We start from the raw sequence: 21008 nt of genomic DNA on the forward strand, positions 1-21008 counted from the left end.
CAACCATGACATGACACCTTGCCCAGCCCTTGGCAGTGACTTACATTAGGAATGCATGTTCTGTCTTGAATCATGACACTCACCTCCATCAGCGGATGACGCTGCACCGCACTCCATTTCGCCAACCCCTTCTATGGCTTCTGTGCCCATCATGGCCGCGCACGTTTCCTCCCACGGTATCATTTTGATGGGGGAACCTGGCCCTCCTCCTGTCTCCAGGGCCTGACTTCGCTTTGCCAAGAGGATGGCCCGCACCCGGAGACGGAGGTCATCCCACCGTTTCCGGCAATCCTTGGTGGTGCGGGGGGTGTTTCCTACGGCCCTCACCCTCTGTGCTACCAAGGCCCAGATCTCTTTCTTCCTGACGACGGTGGGCCTACGCATATCACTGCTGAATACAGTGTCTGCATGTTCGTGCAGGGTGTCCACCAGTATCTGGAGCTCACCGCTGATTACTCCATGTCGGTAGTGTTATGTACGGTGCATTTGTTGGCGGTAAGGGCTTTGGGGGGACTTTTGCGGCATGCCGCTAACGTTCATTACCGGCATGGTGGTAAGCGCGTGCTCGCGAAGTCAGAATAGGCCGATTTTTACGGAAATGTTCTTAACGCCATGCCCGTATTCCCCTATACTTACCGCCCAACTCGGAATGACCCCCATACTCTTTGGAAACCTTCTCTGGGGGTATATTTTATGCCCTAAAACACTTGTTGCTTGCGCGCAACATCCCCTTTATACTGAGCATATACCAGGGAGACACTGTATACAACAGCAAAGAAACAGAAAACTTCCCAAGATAATCAGCAGGGCCAAAAACAACTTCCATCCCCATGACCGTAGGAGGTCCCAAAACCATGCACTAAGTTCCCAGTTTCCCTCAGGAACATGTACTTCTGAACTAAGAACATGTAGATTTTGGATAGATCGTCGGAGATGAGTCTGGTACGTAAACGCAGCAAGCGACCCCACTAATTTACATACTCCTCCACGCTCGGCCAGAATGACATCTAATGCCATCCGGTTCTGAAGAGCCACTAATCTTATTGCTTTCTGTTCTAACGTCATACTATAGAGTATGTCAGTGGTCCGATTGATGGTTCTCTCCAATACTCTCGCTAGTCCCCTGATATCTTCTGAATTCGTAATTTGCCCAAAAATGGCACAAAGGATTTCATGATATCTCCTAGAGTTTGCGCTGGAGTATCCCCTTTCACACCTCGTCGTGGACGAGTTTTCAAAACATCTACAGTACTAGCAATAAATACCCCAGGTAGTAGAATCCCTAAATAACAGGTTACTTGCCAATCCCTCGGCAACCATGGAAATGCCACATTACCGCAAACAAAATAGACAGGTTCGCCTACGTACAGAGGTCTGTTCTCACTAGTCAAATTCGCAATGTTGGCGCACTTTCTAAAATTACCCATTGACCGTGTTCCATTCCTCTGTATGCAGAAGGATACTGAATCGGGGCTATGGTTAACAGAATAAGATGGAGGCGTGGCATCCTTATTGCCTATAGGAACCATTTTGAAAGAGATTAAAGACTGAAAAGGACGAGACAATCTATCAGAGGGCCTAACAGAAGCAACGTTTGGCTTACTTCTATTTGCAAAAAGCGAGCATCCCAGGGGCATCAAAACATGCTTTTCAAAGCTATTTAAATTTGTACCATCAAAGTTCCCTGAGATGCTGTCATTCCATCGGCCAAAAAATAGTGCTCTAAGAGATAGTGCTCTAAGAGAAGCGTAACAGGCAGTTGTCAAAGGTAAAGGATGAATATACCAACCTACCCTTTTATCCCCATGTTGCGGTAGATGTGAACAGATCCAACAATTGGTCTTATTTAAAATTGCATGAGTGGCATTCATAATTAACAAAAGAGTATTATTCTGATAGTTCCGTCTATGCAAAGAATCTCTAGGCGATAAAGTATGCAATTGCACAGAAGGAGTGGGGATAACAGATACATTTTCAATAGGTAAAAAGTCCTCTAGCGGATATGCTTCCTCCAGATACCATAACCCAAAACCAACAGTTACTAAAAATCCAGTAATTATCACAAAGAGGCAACAATACACTTTGGGGGTCCCCTTACATTCTTGATCATTGTCTCTGCTAGTCACATGTTTATCTAAAAGTTTGGTACGAGCGGTAGCGGGTGCAGGCATTGTAGTCTTCAACCGAAAAAACACCAATTGTTCGTTTGCTGGCAACTCCAGTCGCGCGTCTTCTTAATGTGTTTCCCACAACCCTTAGCCAACAGAATCTTCCCGTACAGTCGGGCCAAAAGACAAGCCCACAAATGATTTTTTTTCAATCGCACAGTCAGACCATGCTGTACATTTACTTCCTTGGACGCAAATTATATTTCGCAGTTTCTGGTGAGGACAAAGTGTCGTCACTTCCTCCTGGAAGTGGCGAATGAACGGAAATGGGATCAGAAAAGGATTGATCCGGAAGTTCCACTGTTGGGGAGTGCGGAGACAAGATGGCCGTTTTATCTGGCCTTGCGGATTCCGGAGCGGTCTCCGATTCTCCCTTGTTGGTTGTTGCTGTTTCAGGCACGCTAGTTACAGCAGTGGGAAGGGATTCTGTATCTTCTGTATCGTATGGCACGGGCTGTGGGATCCGTGTGGTGTGCGTCGCATGGATCCAGTTCTTACGACCCGCTACCCGCACAGCAGTCTGAGTGACTAGCAGGACTTGGTAGGGACCCCTCCACCGAGGTGCAAGGCAAGACGACCTCTCAAAAACCTTCGTGAGGATCCAGTCCCCCTGTTGTAGACTGTGACCGGGACCCTCATAGCGTACAGGTAATGCCTCTCGCACCTGGTGATAAATTGAAAACAGATTTTTAGTCAACTGGTTACAGTAATCTGAAAGAAGCACATTTTCTATGTCCCGTAGTGAACTGCTTTTTGGCAAACCCCAAATATTAGCAGGTCTCCCCATTACCACCTCAAAGGGAGAGAGCCCAGTCTTAGTTTGAGGGGTTGTTCTCATCCACAGTAACATGATCGGTAAGGCGTCCGGCCATTTTAATTTGGTGCCAGCACACGTCTTAGCGAGCTTGTTCTTTATAATGCCGTTATGCCTTTCCACTAATCCGGCACTTTGGGCATGTCTGGCCAAATGGAACCGTTTGTCAATCTGTAATCCTTTGCAAATTTGTAGGATTACAGTAGCGATAAAGTGTGGCCCAATATCCGACCAGATGACTCTCGGCAGCCCGAACCTAGGAAAAAAACTCTTTCAACAGAGTTTTTGCCGTGGTTATGGCCGTTGCATCTCTAACCGGGAAGGCCTCAACCCACTTACTAAAGGCACAAATGACAACCAACACATATTTAAGATTGTTACAACGTTCCATTTCAATAAAATCAAAGTGAATAACCTCAAACGGAACAGAAGGTGGAACGAAACTTCCTCTAGGAGTCGAGGTACCTTTTCCTACATTGTGCAAGCAGACCATGCCGCCTTGGACAAAACGCTCTGCAGTTTTGAAAATCTTATCATTGGCCCATACACTGTGTAGAATTTTAGTCAATTTAGGCGCACAAACATGTGTCGGACCATGAGCCATAATAACCATTATTGTAATGTAGGCGTCGGGGAGTAACCATTTTCCTTCAATATTGTCCACCCAACACCCATTATCATCCAGTCTCCCTGCACCTTCGATCCATCTCTTAGTCTCCTCTATGGTAGCATCTGCTTGAATGTCTTTTACAGCATCGATACTTTCACCCAAAGTGCAAACATTTACAGTTTCATTTACAGCATACATTTCTGACTATATGTGTCATAAACTTCATCTGGAGTTATCGACATATCCGAAATCCATCTCATCGCATCCTTTATACAAATTTGCGCTTCCTCACCTTTTAATTCACGGTGAGGAGAAAACCATTTCTGTAAGTACATAATACCTAAACTACCACCATTTGCTTCCTCATTCTGTAACCCTTCCAACTCCTTCCTATACTCAAATATCCTCTCAACATGCTCATATACCTTCTCCGCAGTATCTCTGGACAACGCTAAGGCGTTCAAATCCCGTAACCCCTGTGGGAAATCTTCATTGTTTAATCTATTCCACATTATACTCAGATGAGTCCCTAATCCTTCAATAAAAACACTTTTCTCAGGAATACTTTTTAAATTTTCGAGTGTGGAAAAAACATTGGCTTGTTCACCCTTCTCCATACAATGTTTAGCCCAAGCAATCAATTCACTCTTTGTCTGGGGACACAGTATTACGAGTCACAACCATTGGTCTCGCTCCCTGGTCTACTACAAGCGATGCAGAATCACTTGGAAGAGGAAGAGTAGGCACATTCTGAATATCAACAGATGGAGGCAAGGGGGCAGGCAAAGGAGCGACGGCTGGAAAAACAACAGGAAGAAAAGCAGGGAGGACCGGAGGAACTATAGGAGGGGGAACAACAACGGGAAGGGGCAAAGCGCCAGGAGGAGGGACGTACGGAGGTGGCACGGAGGCATCGGGCCTTCGTTCATGCAAACGTTTATTAATCAATTCATCTGACGTATGAAAATCTTTTGAAGGGCAGATTTTCTGAATGCCCAATTGAAATGCCCTGTCCGTGTTCCTAACTGACTCCAATTGTTTATTTTGATCATATAACCGGGCCTTTTCGACACTTGTCATATGTCTACGCATATGTTTCTCTCTACTCTTTTGTTGCTGCAAAGCTTCCGTTTTTCAATTGTGCAATGCGTCAAATGCTGCAGGTCTAGCCTTTTTCTTTACTAATACAGACTCTAAATATTCTATACGAGGGATTTCAAAACTACAATTGGTTGGCCACCGAAGATTAGAATGATGTATGGTCTGTCTGTGCCAAATGTCATTAAATGCTATACTACCAAAGCCTTTCTTACAGTACATAGTACATGCTGACGACCCCTCCTGTGGTGCGGGACGGCTATCTTCCAAAGATTGTCTGTCGCTGCGGAATAATGCCCTAAAGCAGGCAGACAATTTCCCAGGCATATCAAAGTTCTGGTGTTACCTGGTTAAATAATTGTGCTCGCGAGTACAATGCTCCAAATAAAAAATTGTCAGGGTTCGATTAAGAATCGGGACACGATTCACCTGACCAAAGGACTGGGAGGCCCGATCGGGTTACTAAGGACAATGCTAAGGACCCACGTGTCTGGTGATTTTCTGCAAATTTACCCACCTCGATACATGGACCCTGGTCAAGACGTCGTCTCGGGCTAGAGCTCACCGTTCAGGGATCGGATCGTGCAGTTTCGTCGAGGAATTTGCTTCTCGTCGAAAGTGGCCGTTTCTGTTGGCACCGTCCGATCCCGGTCCGATAGCCGAGCCAACCTTCAACGAGACGAAGTCAATCTTGAGGGTCCCTATTCGGGCGCCATCTGTGGAATCAGAAAAATACAATATTAAGGCTGTTACACCAGGCAAAGGAAAATACACCTCGCAAAAAGAAGTTGGATGAACTCATCCAACTAAGCCTGGCGCTCTTCGTATGAGCTCTTGTGGAGCTTGTTCGTTTATCTATATATGTTTCAGTACAAAATTAAATTAAAGTTTCCATCCAACTAGATGTATATATACAGATGAACAGTAGTATTCACAAAATAATCCGAAAATTGATTTCCAAAGAAGCAGTACAGGTTCTCTGGTTTGTCAACAGCTAGGTTCTTTATCAAACAAGAAGCAGACTTGTTTAGTTTTGTGTATGGTTATTTTAATGCCAATGCATTTCGGAGCAGATCTCCTCCTTCAGGGCGTTAACCATACTTTTTAGATTTAGCTCTTTAAATCACTGCAGTTCATAAACAAATCCAAAGTTTAAACAACAAGTATATGTAGAGAAAATCACAATCCAAATAAATTCCAGAAAGTAGATTATAAAAATTGGCACAGTCCACCATTATGAACATCATTAATTAAAAAACAATATTTTAAGTGAATGAAAATTGTACATACCAGACGGAGGTAATTCATAATAGTAAGAGGATGAGGTTATGGGGAAGAAAACAACAACATGGAGCCTTTGTTAGATAAATATTGGTACATGATTGTGTAAGCTAACTGACAAATTCAAAAGTGCTCAATATCTCCAAATTTATATTTACATTACCTTTGTAAACTTCTGGGGTGCCTAACACCATCCTGGAGTAAAAAACTCTCTGCGTGCGACGTAAAACCGCCGCCTGTTCGCTAAACCAAAGGAGAAACATCTATTCAAGAAATTACTAACGAGCAGGTTAGTGGACACTCCTATGTTCGTTTGTGTTCCTGTATAAATGGGATGAGGCTCACCCGTTGGAGTTTAGCTTTTGTGTGCCTTTACACTGCGCTGCCGTTTCTGTTGTGTTGTACTCGTACAGCGTGGAAACTCTCCCAGTGAACCAGTGTCCCGTGGGAAAATAGTAGTGAAGCTTCTGTGCGGGTTGCTAAGGCAACTCCGTTCAGCGTGCGCTGTCACGTGACTCTTGGTATGTGTCGCGCATTTTCGCGTCCCGCGTTCCCATGGAAACGGGGAGGCCGGACCGTATGTGTGTAGAGTGGGGTAAGTACTGCGTCTATCATCAGTAATAGTTGAGCTCTTATATTTGGTTATGTAGAATACATGGTGTACGTCTTATGCGAACATATATTTTGAAGCATCACAACTTTTGGGGAAACTTTGTTTTGGCTAATATGCAGATTCATGTGGCTACCCCGTTTGGTGTTCGCTCTCGCATGGCACGTAGCCTGCGTGGCGGAGCCTCGCGTCCCGCGTCCCCATGGAAACGGGGAGACGGGATGGTAGGGGTCTCCATGCACGTATAGGTTTGCTTGAAATGCTTTCTCCATACGTTGTGATCGTTTCTCTCTGTTGTATTATTATGGCGTTCAGCATTGACTCCATGTGGTTACAACTTAAATCTACGTTCACTAATTATACATTCATTGTAAATACGTAGTTCTTAGTATAACCCTCTTCATAATGCATACCTTCAGTGTTGATAACGTTGAATGGCTGTAATAATGGTCTGTTAAACCGTATACACCAAGGAAATTACGCATGCATGTATGATACGCAGTGATAACATTAACTTATTGATGCTTATTGCATGCAAAACAATAACTTTTTGGTAAATCCTTAAGTAAATGGCACATGGTGGCTACTTTACATTGGTTACATTACATTATATATCCTCAGTCGAAAAGTAATCTTCAATGATTGTGTCCATGTTGGTGTTTCCCCTCATAACCTTACGATCATGTGCATGCTTATAAGAAGCACGCCCAATTGATCTCTTCGTTCATTCCTCGTGGGGTAAGGCACCCCAAGTTCTCGATCCAATAACACTCCCTCCTGTCTAGTTTAGCTTGTATATTATCATGAGGATCATTACTCAAAACTACCTCCAACACCATGAATTGAATTTGTGCTAAATTGTGTCTCTCTTTAAGCCAATGTCTTGCAACTGCAGAATTTAAGTTCTTGTTCCTTTTGCATGAGTGATGCTCGTTCCAGCGAAGTATGGCTTTTCTTTGAGACTCACCCACATATAATTGTCCACAGGGACACCTAATGCCATAAATAATGTTCGTTGTATCACAGGTAGCAAATGATTTTAGTATGATCTTTTTCCCAGTTTGGGGATGGTTAATGGTTGGTCCTTTCAGCACATAACTACAGTTACTACATTGCAGACACGGATAAGTTCCGACACGTTTGGTGTCTGGTTGTTTCTTTCGTTGTTTTGTTTGAACTAAACTGTCTCGAAGGTTTCTGCTGCGTTGATAGGCAAATGTTGGTGGTTCTTTAAAACGTTCCTCTTTTCTTTGGTCACAGGATAACACTTGCCAGTGCTTTTTTATGATTGATTTAATGCGACTACTTTGTGTTGAGAATCGAGTGACAAATACCAGTGACGGTTCTGTTTTCACCTTTGTTGTAGCTGAGAGTAGTTCGTTCCTGTTCTTTTGGTTCACCTTGTGTTTAGCTTCTGCTATCTCTTCCTCTCTGTATCCGCGTTTCAAAAACTTCTCTTCCATCTCGTGGAGTTCTTTCTCATAGTCCCTTGGATCACTGATGATGCGTTTTACTCTGAGCATCTGACTGTATGGTAGGTTTTTGATCAAACTAGGTTCATGAAAACTTAGGGCCTTATTACACGGAAGGCGGTAATGGTTAACGGCCACCGTTAATGGTAACGGTGACCGTTAACCATTACCGCCTTACTACGAGGTCCCTTAGCGGGTTGGTGCTTTAACGCCTGCTTTACCAACCCGCTACGGGACCTTGGTGCTAATTACGGCACCGCAAAATTGCGGTGCCGTAATTAGCTCCTTCCCCATTCCCATTATGCCCTATGGGGCAAAAATGGGAATGGGGAAGGGCAATGGTGGAAGGGGGAATTACCGCCCCGCCAACCTTGGAATAGGGCGGTAATTCCCCTTTCCACCTTAGGCGGTGCCGGTAATTTACCGGCATGGTCCAGGTTGCTAATAGCACCCTGGATTACCGCCTTCCGTGTAATGAGGCCCTTAATCTGTGGAGTAAGTTGTTACGATCGGTTATCTTCGAGTATATGTTAGTTTTATATTCGTTAGGAAAATACACCGACATGGGCTTGTAAAGATTCCCAGAATCTTTATTACAAAACTGAGAGTATTGAACAAAGTACACAAATAGCTATTTGGCTGTCAATACATCACAGAGACCACCAGCAGGGTTCAATGTGAGCAGTGAGCAGAATTTGCTAGCTGGACATCAGCGTATTTATACAGTTTGTTATAATGATGTCCAGCCTCTTACAAGTTAATTATACACTGGGCTAGGGTCGCACCAGGTTCGTCTCCTAATTTACATATCTCGTGCATGCGGTTTACTTTTAAATACATTTACTAACAGACATTATTATTCTCTAATTTAACGTTACACTCTTTACATATTGCTTTAATACAGACCAAACAAATGTTTCGCATGTCGTATTTGGATAGCATTATTGTTCTTATATACTTGTAGGGTAATATTGCTAATTCAAGTAATCTCCTGATCCCGAGGTCAACAAAGGACAAGGTCTACATGACCCTAACATGTAGCCTGAAGGCAGGTTGGACATTAACCCTCCTACAGAGGTTGAAGAGGTTAAGGCAAGAACAAGAGCACACGAGACGGCCATTTTAGACTACAGGGTGACTTTGTACAATAAACTAAAATGCCGGTTCTAACCTAAAATGGAGGCTCGATTCACTTGAGGTCACGACCTTGTAATACGGATTTCCTCGCAAAGCGACTGGGCATAGGCCAACATATACAATGAGGACGAAACAATATTATATCAGTTCTAACAGGTTGATCCGGAGTCAGACAAATAGCAAGGTTTTGATTGCTTTATGGAAGGCAGAGTGCAAATCAATGAGCCTGACGTGTGGAGGCAGAGAATTCCAGTGGGAAGCCGCGAGGGAGGGGAAACTTGTTCCGCCTGCACGTACTCTTCAGGTTTTAGGCAGGGAGATCCTGTTGGCGTAGGCAGTCCTGGTGGGCCTGGTTGAGGTGGACTTAACTTTTCTTTGGACCAGGTAGGGTGGTGCCAGTGGATGAAGGCATTTATGTGTGAGGGCAAGGGTTTTAAAAACAATTGTCTCTTTTACTGGGAGCCAATGAATTCCTTGCACACCTGGGAGATGTGGTCCTTCTTGGAGATCCCAGTGGCAGCCCTGAGGGCATTATTTTGTACCAGTTGCAGTTTGGTAATGTTCTTACTGGAAGTCCCTGCAAAGAGAGCATTGCAGTAATCCAGACGTGACCCAATTATTGCCCTAGCAATGGTAAGGCAGTTGATTTGGGAGACGAATGGCCTTGCTCCATTGAGTAGTTTAGAGTAGTATCCTGAGGATGAGGCAACAGCGTTTACCTGTCTATCCATGTTAAGATTGGAGTCGAGATAAATGCCAAGGGTCTTGACGGTTTGAGACACCATGATATTGGTATTGTTGATGGCGAAGGAGCTGTACTGTTTGCCCAGTTTGCAGAGGGTGGGAGGAGACCCAATTAGAAGCAGTTCAGTTTTCTCTGTGTTTAGGCAGAGCCATTTCTGTGCCATCCAGGATTGGATAGTTGAGTAGATGGAATTGAGGGTGTTCATGTCAGACTGGTAGTCTCCCGAGAGGGGGATGAGCACCTGGGTGTCATCAGCGTAATTTATGTACGAGATGCCCAGGGCGTCCAGCAGGGTGAACAGTGGCCTCGTGAATAAGTTATATAGGGTAGGAGCAATGCAACAGCCCTGTGGGACTCCGCATTTGAGGAGAGTGGGGGTGGCAGAGGCCATGTCAGAAAAGACTTTCATAGCCTTATCTTGTAAAAATGAAGCAATCCAAGCACAAGCCTTGGGGGAGAAGTTAACCGCAGTGGTGAAATGGTGGCATAATGTCTTGTGATCCACGAGGTCAAAGCAGCAGAGAGGTCAAGGAGCAGGAGGAACGCAGGTTTGCCTGTGTCTTGAAGGTCATCAATTTGATTTTTCAAATCAAGAAGGGCCGTTTTGGTGCCATGATGCGGACGGAAGCCAGACTGCCGCAGGCCAAGGAGACGGTTGTCTTCGAGGAATTTTTGGACTTGTAGGTAGGCTGCTTTGTCCAAGATTTTTAGTAGAAAGGGAACAGTCGTGATGGGTCTGTAATTCCCTGGGATAGAGGGGTCAAGAGAAGGTTTCTTAAGGAGAGGGCGTACCCAGGCTTCCTTAAGGCTGGTCAGAACATGGCCCGACTGGAACGAGGCATTGATAAAGGCGGTGAGGAAGGGGGCAAGAGTAGTGGCGCAATCCTTGATGAGCTGGGCCGGGGAAACATCCCCCTTGCAATTGGATGGTTTGATTGCATTGAGAAGGGCGATGACTTCTGGTTCGCTCATGTCCTTGAATTCAAAGGGTGGATATTCATTCTCAGCAGTGGCGACTGTAGCAGTAGAGGGGTTACAGTCAAGGTTGGTTAACAGGTTGGAGAGAGCCTTTTGATGGGTTATAATTTTAGCTTGCAAGGTGTTGAGTTTGTCCAACATGGCCATTTGGATGTTGTTACACCAGTTTGTATCTTTAGAGAGAGAGGGTGGTGGAGGGGTAGGGTTTTCCAGCTCTCGAAAGATTGCAGAAATGTCTTTAGTCTTTGATTTTGCATTTGCTATCCTATCATTGAATGAGGCTGCTTTTGCCTTGATTATGGCAGATTTGTACTCCTTAGAGATAGCCCTGAAGTCTGCCTTGGAGGAGTCGCTGGGTTTAGCTTTCCATAGGGAGACTGCTAGCCTGTTTTTGGAACGCTTGCTAAGAAGGTCCTGGGAGAACCAGGTGTTCGAGTGTTGGACTTTTTTGGCTTTCCTCATAGGGAGCGGGGCAATGGCCTCGACAGCGGAGATGACGTTTTTAAATGCACTTGCGAGTATTTCAGGGTCATGGGAAAAAGGAGGCAGGAGTGCAGGCACGACGAGGTGAGGAGCGATCCTATCTTTGGTCAGCTGACGGGCACTCCTAGATAAGGCTGAAGGAAGTGGGACCACCAGCTGGTATGGCCATTTGGAGGTTATAAGGTCAAATTGGATACAGTTGTGGTCAGAACAGGGTATGGGAGTGATGCCAGTGACCCTGGTGTGGCAGTTGTGCTGGCTGATCCAGTCCACCCTGCGACCTTTGATGTGAGTGGGTGAAGCGACTTCTTGAGAGAACCTTAAAGTAGATAGGGCTTTGTTTAGGGCAGCTTCATGTGAATCTTTGGGGTCATTGAGACCCAAGTTTAGATCACCCAGGAGCAGGGCTTTAGATGTATTTTTTAGATTATCCGATAGAGAGAGGATCAAGGATGCATGGAAGTCAGAGACTGGACAGGGGGGCCGATAGACCATGTGGAGGGATATGGTACAGTTAGGTGTGGGGCTAAGTTTGAGTGAGAGGTAATCAGACTTATGGTCAAGTTCCTTGTCAATTTTCCTGATTGCAAGAGACTCTTTTGCGATTAGGGCAACCCCTCCACCTCTTTGGAGGGGGCGATCTTGTCTAAAGATCGTGTAGCCTTCTAGAATAGCTAGGGAGAGGGAGGGGCCAGATGAGTCATTAAGCCAGGTTTCGCTAAGAAAGAGAAGGTCAATGTTGTCATTAGTTATGGTGTTGTGGATGTCTAGGGCATGTGCAGGTAGGGAGTGGGAATTGACCATTGCACATCTGAGAGGGCCCATGGGTACATGGTTGGCTGGACCTAGCATCTGTGGGGCACTGGTTGAGCACTGCAGAAGTGTGGGTGAGGTTGGCTGGGTGGAATTGGGCATTGCAAGCAGAGGTGGGGTAGCAGGATGAAGGGGAGCAGACATACTCATTTGGCTGGGGGTCATGGAGTAACTATGGGGGCCAAGTAGTGAGGCACTGGCAGTAACAGGAGGTACAGGCAATGTGCTAGCAACGTCATAGGTGGTACTGGGCTCATCAGGGATCACATTCAATATAGCAGCAACAGTAACAAGGAGCACAGGCAATGCATTAGCAACAACATGGATGGTACTTGGCTCATCAGGGACCACATTCAATATAGCAGCAACAGTAACAAGGGGCACAGGCAATCCGTTAGGAACAACATGGGTGGTACTGGGCTCATCAGGGACCACATTCAATATAGCAGCATCAGTACTAAGGGGCACAGGCAATGCGTTAGCAACAACATGGGTGGTACTGGGCTCATCAGGGACCACATTCAAAATAGCAGCATCACTAACAAGGGGCACAAGCAATGCGTTAGCAACATCAAGGGGAGTACTGGTAGGATTGAATTTTATGGGCAAAGTGGAATCAATAGTGGCTTGCTTAGGTGCTGGTATCGCTGTGGGGTCACGCATTGTAGCCGTGCGGGTGTTAATAGACTTGCACTTCAAAGTCAAAATAGTGTCCTTTTGAGCTAAGGGAAACGGCGAGACAAACGCATTCAAAGCTTGTTGTTCGCAACTTGTTCACAACTACTCTTGAAAGGGCTGGAGCCCCAACACCTTTGCAGCCGCTGGAGCAGTCCCTGATCAGGGCATCATCTTCAGCCATCAGCAAGAAACTAGCAATGCATGTGGGACCAGCCGACTTCACCAGACATCTGCTCCCCGTGCCTGAAGTGGGTTTTTATCTACATTTGCTGTTACAGGCATCTCTGTGCCACGATCGACATGTGGATCGCCTGCTATGTGTCTACTCTGCGGCATTGTGCACATTTGGTCTGCTTAAGATGGCCGACCGCCCACAGAGTGCACCCCACCATTCGTTTTGCTGTTTAGGCCGGTTGCTAGACAACCAGCCATGATGCCGTCCATTCAAACCTATCGATGCCCGTCGGCAGGCGGAAACCGGCCGCACGTAGAAGGCCCTCAGTGTAAGGCCCTGTCCCGAGCCTTTTAGATCCGGGCGGACCAAGTGGCCGCACCCCCCCATTGTGCAGTCTGCAGACTGCAAGCCCCACCCCAGCGCTATCAAACTATATACGTCATATAGGCCTACCCCCCGTTGAACTTGCCCGCTACATCACCGGTGATTGTCCCATTAACCACTGTATTTATAATGAACTTCCACACCATTAAAACGACCAACCACTGTCAGCTCAAATTTCCAGTCTTCCTCCTCTCGCAGCCGAACGCTACTGCTCAGGTATTGTGTCCCAGCACTCAAAATGGTAGCTCTGCCATTCTGTACTACTCGGCACGTGCTACATCACCTGTTAACATTATTCATGTATTCCCTTCATATTTTCTCCTCAACAGACGATGCTCCTTGTCTATGCCATTGCTCTCTGATCTTTCAATGTTTATACTGTCTGTTTCTCTGCAATCTTACCATTTCATTACATGCTCGCCTCAGTGCATGCTTCTTGTACGGGCCACGCTAATTTAATACTGTAATACTACAATTGACTACTATTGTGTTTTGCTCTCTTGCTGGGCCCGCTTCGAGCCTTTTATGTTTACACTGCTGATCGCTGTAATCTTCGAATCTTAGATAGCTTACTGTATGGAATTGCCACGCTTCCCGTCTCTTTTCTGTTTTAAAATATATACTAGCCACAACCCTACAGACCTCACAACATTCAATTCTCCCTCCATCCAACTTTTTGCACCTCACACACCTTTGCATTTTAAGTGACATCGCTTTAAACCTATATTTGTATGCTTTACAGTACCCATTTTACCACTTTGATGTTTTGGTGGCATCCTGCTCTATCTTGGTACGGCCGATCGTGGCGTAGATCCTAGATCAGCCTCGAACACCCTACCTCGTGATTACCGCCCTATCACGGAACAGCCTGCCTGCAATGCCCCGAACTGCCTAAGTATTTTGCTCTGCCCTGTACCGCACACATCTCAGCCAGCATAGGACCTTACCCCGGCATACCCGAGATATATGTACCACCCCTCACGGTACTATCAGGAATCCAACCATCTGCATTGGCTCTTATCAATCTGTCTACTCTTGTGGCCCACATGGCTAACCTAAGGAAGGTAACCTTAACCATGGCTACCTTTTTACCCCTACTCAGTACCATAACTCCGGCCAAGTTCCTTCCTACTCTTAAGCCTTGCATGCCCCCGCCAAATTTTAATTTTGAAGCTTCTACAAGCAGCCACTGCCCCCTCTGACTTTTACAATGGATCCAACTATACACCTCTCGGCCACTCCAAATCAACCATGCCCTCTAAGCATTAGAAACGCTAGATTTGGATCGCGTTTAAAAAATACCAGGCTGTTCAACACTCACCGCAAAACTTTCTTGAGCGACAAGACCTCACCTACTAGGTCTATAACAGTCAACCCTGAACGTAATATAAACAATAACATCTTGCCCTCACAGGCAACCAAACTCCAACGCACGGGTACACCTTCTGCAGAGGCACCTCTCATCAAAGGAGCCCTCATCAATGCCAGATCCCTGATTGCTCACGCACTAGACATAGCAGACCTCATCACATCTAATCATCTAGACTTCTTAGCAATCACAGAAACCTGGATACACCCGGCAGCAGGCCCAACCCTCTCTCTAGCCTTCCCTGACAACTATACAATTCTCAGAGAAGATAGAGATTCCAGTAGAGTTGGGGGAGTCACATTTATCACTAAAAAACAATTAGGCCTTAGAGAAATTTCCAAAGAACCATTCTTATGTGGAGAACTTCTCTCGGTTAAACTCCTCTCATCAGCAGCACATACCTTACTGATACAACTCCTGTACCAATAGCTTCTTTCGAGGAAGACATCACACACCTCCTCACCCGGAACACCAAACCTGGCTCCCAAATCATGTTCTTGGGAGATCTAAATGTAGACCTCCACGACACTAACAATGTTAACACAACTGCCTTAGAGAACTGTAACGCTCACCTGGTTCCCACGGAGGCGCAGATCCTGGCTGGACAGTTACCGTGTCTTCAATTGAGAAGCGCAGGACTCGGATGGTTCTCTGGACCGGACCTCCTCTTATGGAATGTCTGACTTGTAGAGTAAGGTGTCTGCAGGCGGAAGAAAAAGGGATTAATGGCTGGTTGTTGGTTGGACTTCTCCTCCTTATTCGTTTTTTTCCCCTGAGGCCCAAAGTCTGAATGAGCTCTCACCTTAGATATGTAAATGCTGGGCTCTCCATCCTGCGACTCATGCATGGGCGCTGGGTTCCAGTTACTTCACTGGGATTGCTTTAAGTCTCTTGTAGCCTCAGAGGGTTTAAAGCTGCTGAAGAAGCGATGCCGCCGTTTTCTGCACAAGCGGATGCTGGTCGGTTTGTAAAGTTCAAGAGCACCTTTTAATAAAGTCTTTGCCTTTGTTTCTTAGGTGCCGAAATGCTATATGCTGAGCATACGGATGCACGTAAGTATGAAGGTCCGTGCACGTGGAGGAGCACGCAAGTAATATGCTTGCTGACAGGTTTATTTGCACCTCTTAATGTCTTTTTCTTGATTTGCAGGTGCGGAGATGCAGCAGAAGAGGAGATGGCGAGGAGCGCACAGCTCCGGTAAGTGAAAATATAATTGTGTCCAATTCCCCCCTTTTTGAACTAACCGGAGTTCTTTGTCTTGCAGGTAGAGGCCGCGGGATTCGGAAGATGCCGTGGATTCAGGTAAGTAAGCGCGGCTGCTAAAGCGTTGTCTTTTGCTAACCTGATGTTCCTTTGCCGACAGATGCGGCCGGAGACTGGATCCCTGGATAGTAAGTGAAGATCTGACTTGTTTTCACAGGCTGGAGCAGAAGATATCACTAGAAGACTGGAGCTGACTCGGTGAGCGTCCTGCTGCAGATGCAGAATAACGCGAAGCACATTCTTGAATCGGGTGTGGTTTAAATAGTGTTCAGGTGATTAGGTGTCTTCCTCCTCAGCCTCGCCCAAGAGAAAAAGAGTTCCTGTGTTCCAGAGTCAAGGAGTGATGCCAGCCCCACCCAGGTAAGAAAGTAGTTCCAGATTGGAAAAATAGTCCCACCCAGCAGAAGGCTGAGGCTTCATTTTGCCAGGACTTGTGAAGGTGAGTATGCAGAATGGTCTGCTACAGGTAAGTCCACCCAAGCACCTTTACCCAAAGTATGAGCCCGGCACCTCTGGTGCCGGGACCGGTGATTCTTATGAGCCTGATGCCAACGGCGCCAGGACATGGTCCAGAGGGCCCCGATAGGGGTCGGTTGGGACCTGGGGCGGGGGTTGTGAGCCTGCTTCCGGGGATGTTGGGCTTGTCCTGACTCCTTGGAAATAGTGCTCATGACAAGAACACTCTTTCTGAGCTACGCTTCTCACACCGTATCATCAGCCCAACACATAGCAAAGGAAGAACCCTGGACTGGCTAGAAGACCTAAACTGTAACACCAAGATCCTATCTAACTCCCCCTGCGCCTGGTTGGATTACCATGTCATCTCCTTTACCATCCAGGATAGCCGGTGCCCAAACCCTAATGTCACACAAGCTCTTCCAGCCTAGCCCGAAACAATCGTAATGTCACTGTGGAGAACCTACTCCTCATACTGCAGCCTATCACCAATCTTCCCAAATGCCTAGACAAGGGTCTAGCCCATCTGGTAGATTTGTATAACCATACCTTATTCCAAGCCCTAGATAAAATCGCTCCACTAAAAATGAGAAAAGCTAAGCCACTAGTGGTTCACTTCAGACTGGAAAGCCTTACGCTGCTCCAAAAGAATCTCTGAAGCTAATTGGAAAAAGAAACCTCTGACCAGAACAAGGAAACGTTCACAACTGCCTCTAACAATTACAAATCAGACATCCTAAAAACCAAAAGTGCCACCTTCATCGACAGAATACAAAATGCCAAGTCCAGCTTCAAAGAGCTTTTCACTATCCTCAGGGAGTTAGAATCACCAGCGCCACCCACAGAATCTTGCACCAAAGATGCCTCCCGGTGTGCCAACATTCAAAAAGCCTTACTAGATAAAATCGCTCTACTACGAGTTAAAATAGAAGCAATAAAACTCAGTTTGACCTCAGGCACAAAATTCAGCGATTTCCACGTCCAAAAGTTGCCACGCATTCGAATTCGCCCTAGTCACCACCAAAGAAGTAGAAAGGATCATAGTCAGCCTAAAACCTACAAGATGCCAAGGGGACATCTGCCCAGATTCCATTTTAAAGGAGGGGGCAAACGAGTTTGTTCCTTTCATCACTTCCCTGATTAATGCCTCTTTTGAAACCTGTACGGTCCCAAACAATCTCAAAGATGCTTGGTTAATGCTGCTTCTCAAAAACCCCAACCTCGACCCTAGCAACCTGATCAACTACAGGCCTAAAACTACAGTGCCGTTGCTTTTGAAAATTTTGGACAGAGCGGTATACCTACAAATTCAAAATCACCTGGAAGCCAATAACTCTCTTGGCCTCTGCCAATCAGGGTTTAGGCCAAGACACGCCACACAAAAATCCCTCCTGGACTTAAAAATCCAGATGGAGGAATTAAAAGATAAAGGAAATCTGGCCCTCCTCCTCCTGCTCGATTTATCAGCTCCTTTGATGTAGTTGACCAAGCCATCCTCATTAAACACCTGACCTCAGCAGCCTCCTTCTCCCCGAACGCTGCTGCTTTGATACAGTCCTTCCTAGCTGACAGGACAATGAGGGTCTTCGCAACCACGGCCTTGGATGAATCTTCCCCAATCTCATGCGGAGTCCCTCAGTGTTCCTGTGTCTCCCCTAACCTATACAATATCTTTACCAAGCTATTGTTTGACCACTTAAACGATTTGGGTGTCACCTACACTAACTATGCGGATGACACTCAAATCCTCATCACTCTAACGGGCTCCTACGACAAAGATACCAAACCTCTGAAACAAATGTACCTTAGAATTCAGGCATGGATGGCAACCCACGGCCTCTGCCTAAACGATGATAAGACTCAGCTACTTCTCTTAGGCTCACGGCCACGACTTAACAAGTTAGACTCCCAATATAATTCCTTCAACATTGATGGGAATAACATCAAAGTCTCCAACAAAGTTAAAACTCTAGGCATATACTTGGATTCCACCTTCTCTCTCACCAGACAATTAAATGCAATGGCTTCACTAACAGCTTACACCTCCAAGCTGATCAATGCGTGCAGGCCCTTTCTGTCCACCAATAGCTGCATCATATTGGCTAGAGCACTTATTTTATAAAAACTGGACTACTGTAACACCCTATACCTAGGCACCAATAAACAAAACCTGAATAAATTACAAGTGCTTCAAAACAACGCACTTAGAACGAATATAAACATCGCACAATCTAACCACATCTCATCAGCAAGACGCAATACCCATTGGCTCCCATTGCAAGACAGGATCACTTTCAGAACCCTAGTGATCACCAACAAATGCCTTTCCAATTCTGCCCCACAATACCTACAAATTCACCAGAAACCATTCTACCAGACCCATCAGGTTCAACCATTCACATTGCCTGAATATTCACAAATATAAACAACAAAAAGCAGGCGGCTTCAGCTTCCCAGTTCTAGCAGCCAAGCTCTGGAACTCCCTGCCAACAGCATTAAGAGTCAAACCTTCTTTCTGGTCCTTCATAGAAAAGGTAAAAACGTGGCTCTTTGCCCAGCAAAACTAAGGCCAACAAACTTCCTTAACACATCTCACTTGCCCCACTTGGATTATCGCCTGGATCTGTAACACCAGCGTTTGCCGTTTTCTCTCATCACTTGTGACTATTGTGATCTCTGCTAGCACTGCTTCTGCCAGGTATGTTTCCTTGATCTGTAACACAAGTCAACTGCCAACCTCATCTTTGTATGTATATGTGTGTAACGTACATGGTTTGCATAAGCAAAAGCGCCCAGATACCCTCGGGATAGGTGAGCTCTATAAATAAAGTAAACTAAACTAAACTAAACTAGTCTTGGGTCCTGCTTCTCGCAACCTGCTTTGGCTTTTGACTCCTCACATCCCGTCTTGGAGTATTTTGCATCTTTCCCTTTTTTGGGTTATCTTGACTCTCGCCCCATCTTGGACAATTGCGTTTTTCACCCCTTCTTGGGCTCTCTTGGGTCTCGTCCCGACTTGGGATCTCTTGGTTTTCCCCCTGTCTTGTGGTATGATCTCTCTTGCTCTGGCTTAGTGAGCTCAACCTCAAACCCGGGCTTCGGATTCCTGAGTTCTCACACCGAGTGACGGTTTGGCATCTCTCTCTTTTATCTCCCTGTCTTGGGGTTTTCTTTCCAATGTTCCACCTTTAGTTACTGTGGTTCTCCACCCTGCTTGGCGTATATTATTTCTAAACCTGTCTTGGTGTCTCTGGGCTTCCACCTCTGCTTGGAGGGGCTCCCTCTCTGTAAGTGTCTTGGTCCTGGGGCATTTGAATTATTAGCCCATGTGGGATTTCTTCTCCCTCACCCTGGTTTGGGCTACTGTCTCTCCCTCTCTGGCTTGGGACTTCTTGATTCTCACAGCTGCTTCGGGTACTTTCTCTCTCAACCAGGCATGGGGCTGCTTCTCTCTTTCCCTAGCTTTGGGTATGGCTGATCCTCTTCGTCCTCCAACCGGGGAGGGGGTTCTCCTGGACAGACCCAGAACCGCGGCTCAGGTTCCTGCTTAGCCTTCCGCATAACTTTGTCGGGTTCGGCTCATCCCATCGGTGCTCGACAGGTCCACAGCGTCATTGGTTTCAGGTGTCGCTGAACCACCTCTGGTGTAGTCAGGTCCCCTCTTCGTGCGCGGTCGAGTCTTGCTGACTGGAGACCGTGAAGAGGAGAGCAGCATTATGCAGGTCCCAGACCTCCTCAACTCTGCACACCATCTGCATGGGGCAGTCTCTGGACTCTACCCTCCACAAGGAGGTCTCTTCTGCTGCTCGGACCACAGGAATTCCTTCTCCTCCAGCTCGCTCAGTGGGATTTCCTCTTCTCTCTCCTCCCCCTTTGTTGTCTCTAGTACAGCCTCTCTATGGTTCAGGCTCAAACGAGATTGGACAACGTTTTGATTCTGTTGTTCAAGTAAAGAGTGTCTTATCCAAGAGTCAGAAACCACCCAGCCATTTCTAAGGGGGCGTAACTACAATTATGCTGGTCAATTCCCATATGGCCAACACACAAATGGGACTTTTCACATGATGAGAGAGGGTGAATAAAATCTGGGATTCTGTGTCCACTAAGGGGGAGTTACCCCAATGGGATCCTGCTTGTCCTGTCCCATAGGGGGTGCTAGGCTTATCAGGCTCATCTCCCTAGATATATGATATGATAAGTCATTTATAAACACTAGTACCAAAAGGGATGACTCCCATTTGGGGCGAAGGGACACATTCCCTGGATTTGTCCCAATGAGTGTTCTTATTGATGGATGAATGGGACTGCGAATGGAAAAGTGTGTAGATGGATGATTGAGAAGTGCAGGCATGCATAGGTGAGTGAGAGGATGTGTTGCTGGGTGGGTGGGTGAGTGAGTGAGTGAGTGAATAGAATTAATGTGGAAGTGGGCAGAAGGGTGTGAATGAAATACAAGAGCGGGTGTAGGAAAAGG

At 46.2% G+C, this 21008-nt stretch overlaps 1 protein-coding gene across 1 annotated transcript in view; it reads left to right on the top strand.

Annotated features, from left to right (window-relative positions):
* Positions 1-21008, top strand: part of F12 (coagulation factor XII) — a 379673-nt gene that overhangs the window by 143420 nt on the left and 215245 nt on the right. The gene's annotated exons all lie outside the window — the stretch shown is intronic.

Source organism: Ambystoma mexicanum, chromosome 3p, assembly GCF_040938575.1.
Source record: "Ambystoma mexicanum isolate Mex_15411 chromosome 3p, UKY_AmexF1_1, whole genome shotgun sequence".
Taxonomy (NCBI): domain Eukaryota; kingdom Metazoa; phylum Chordata; class Amphibia; order Caudata; family Ambystomatidae; genus Ambystoma; species Ambystoma mexicanum.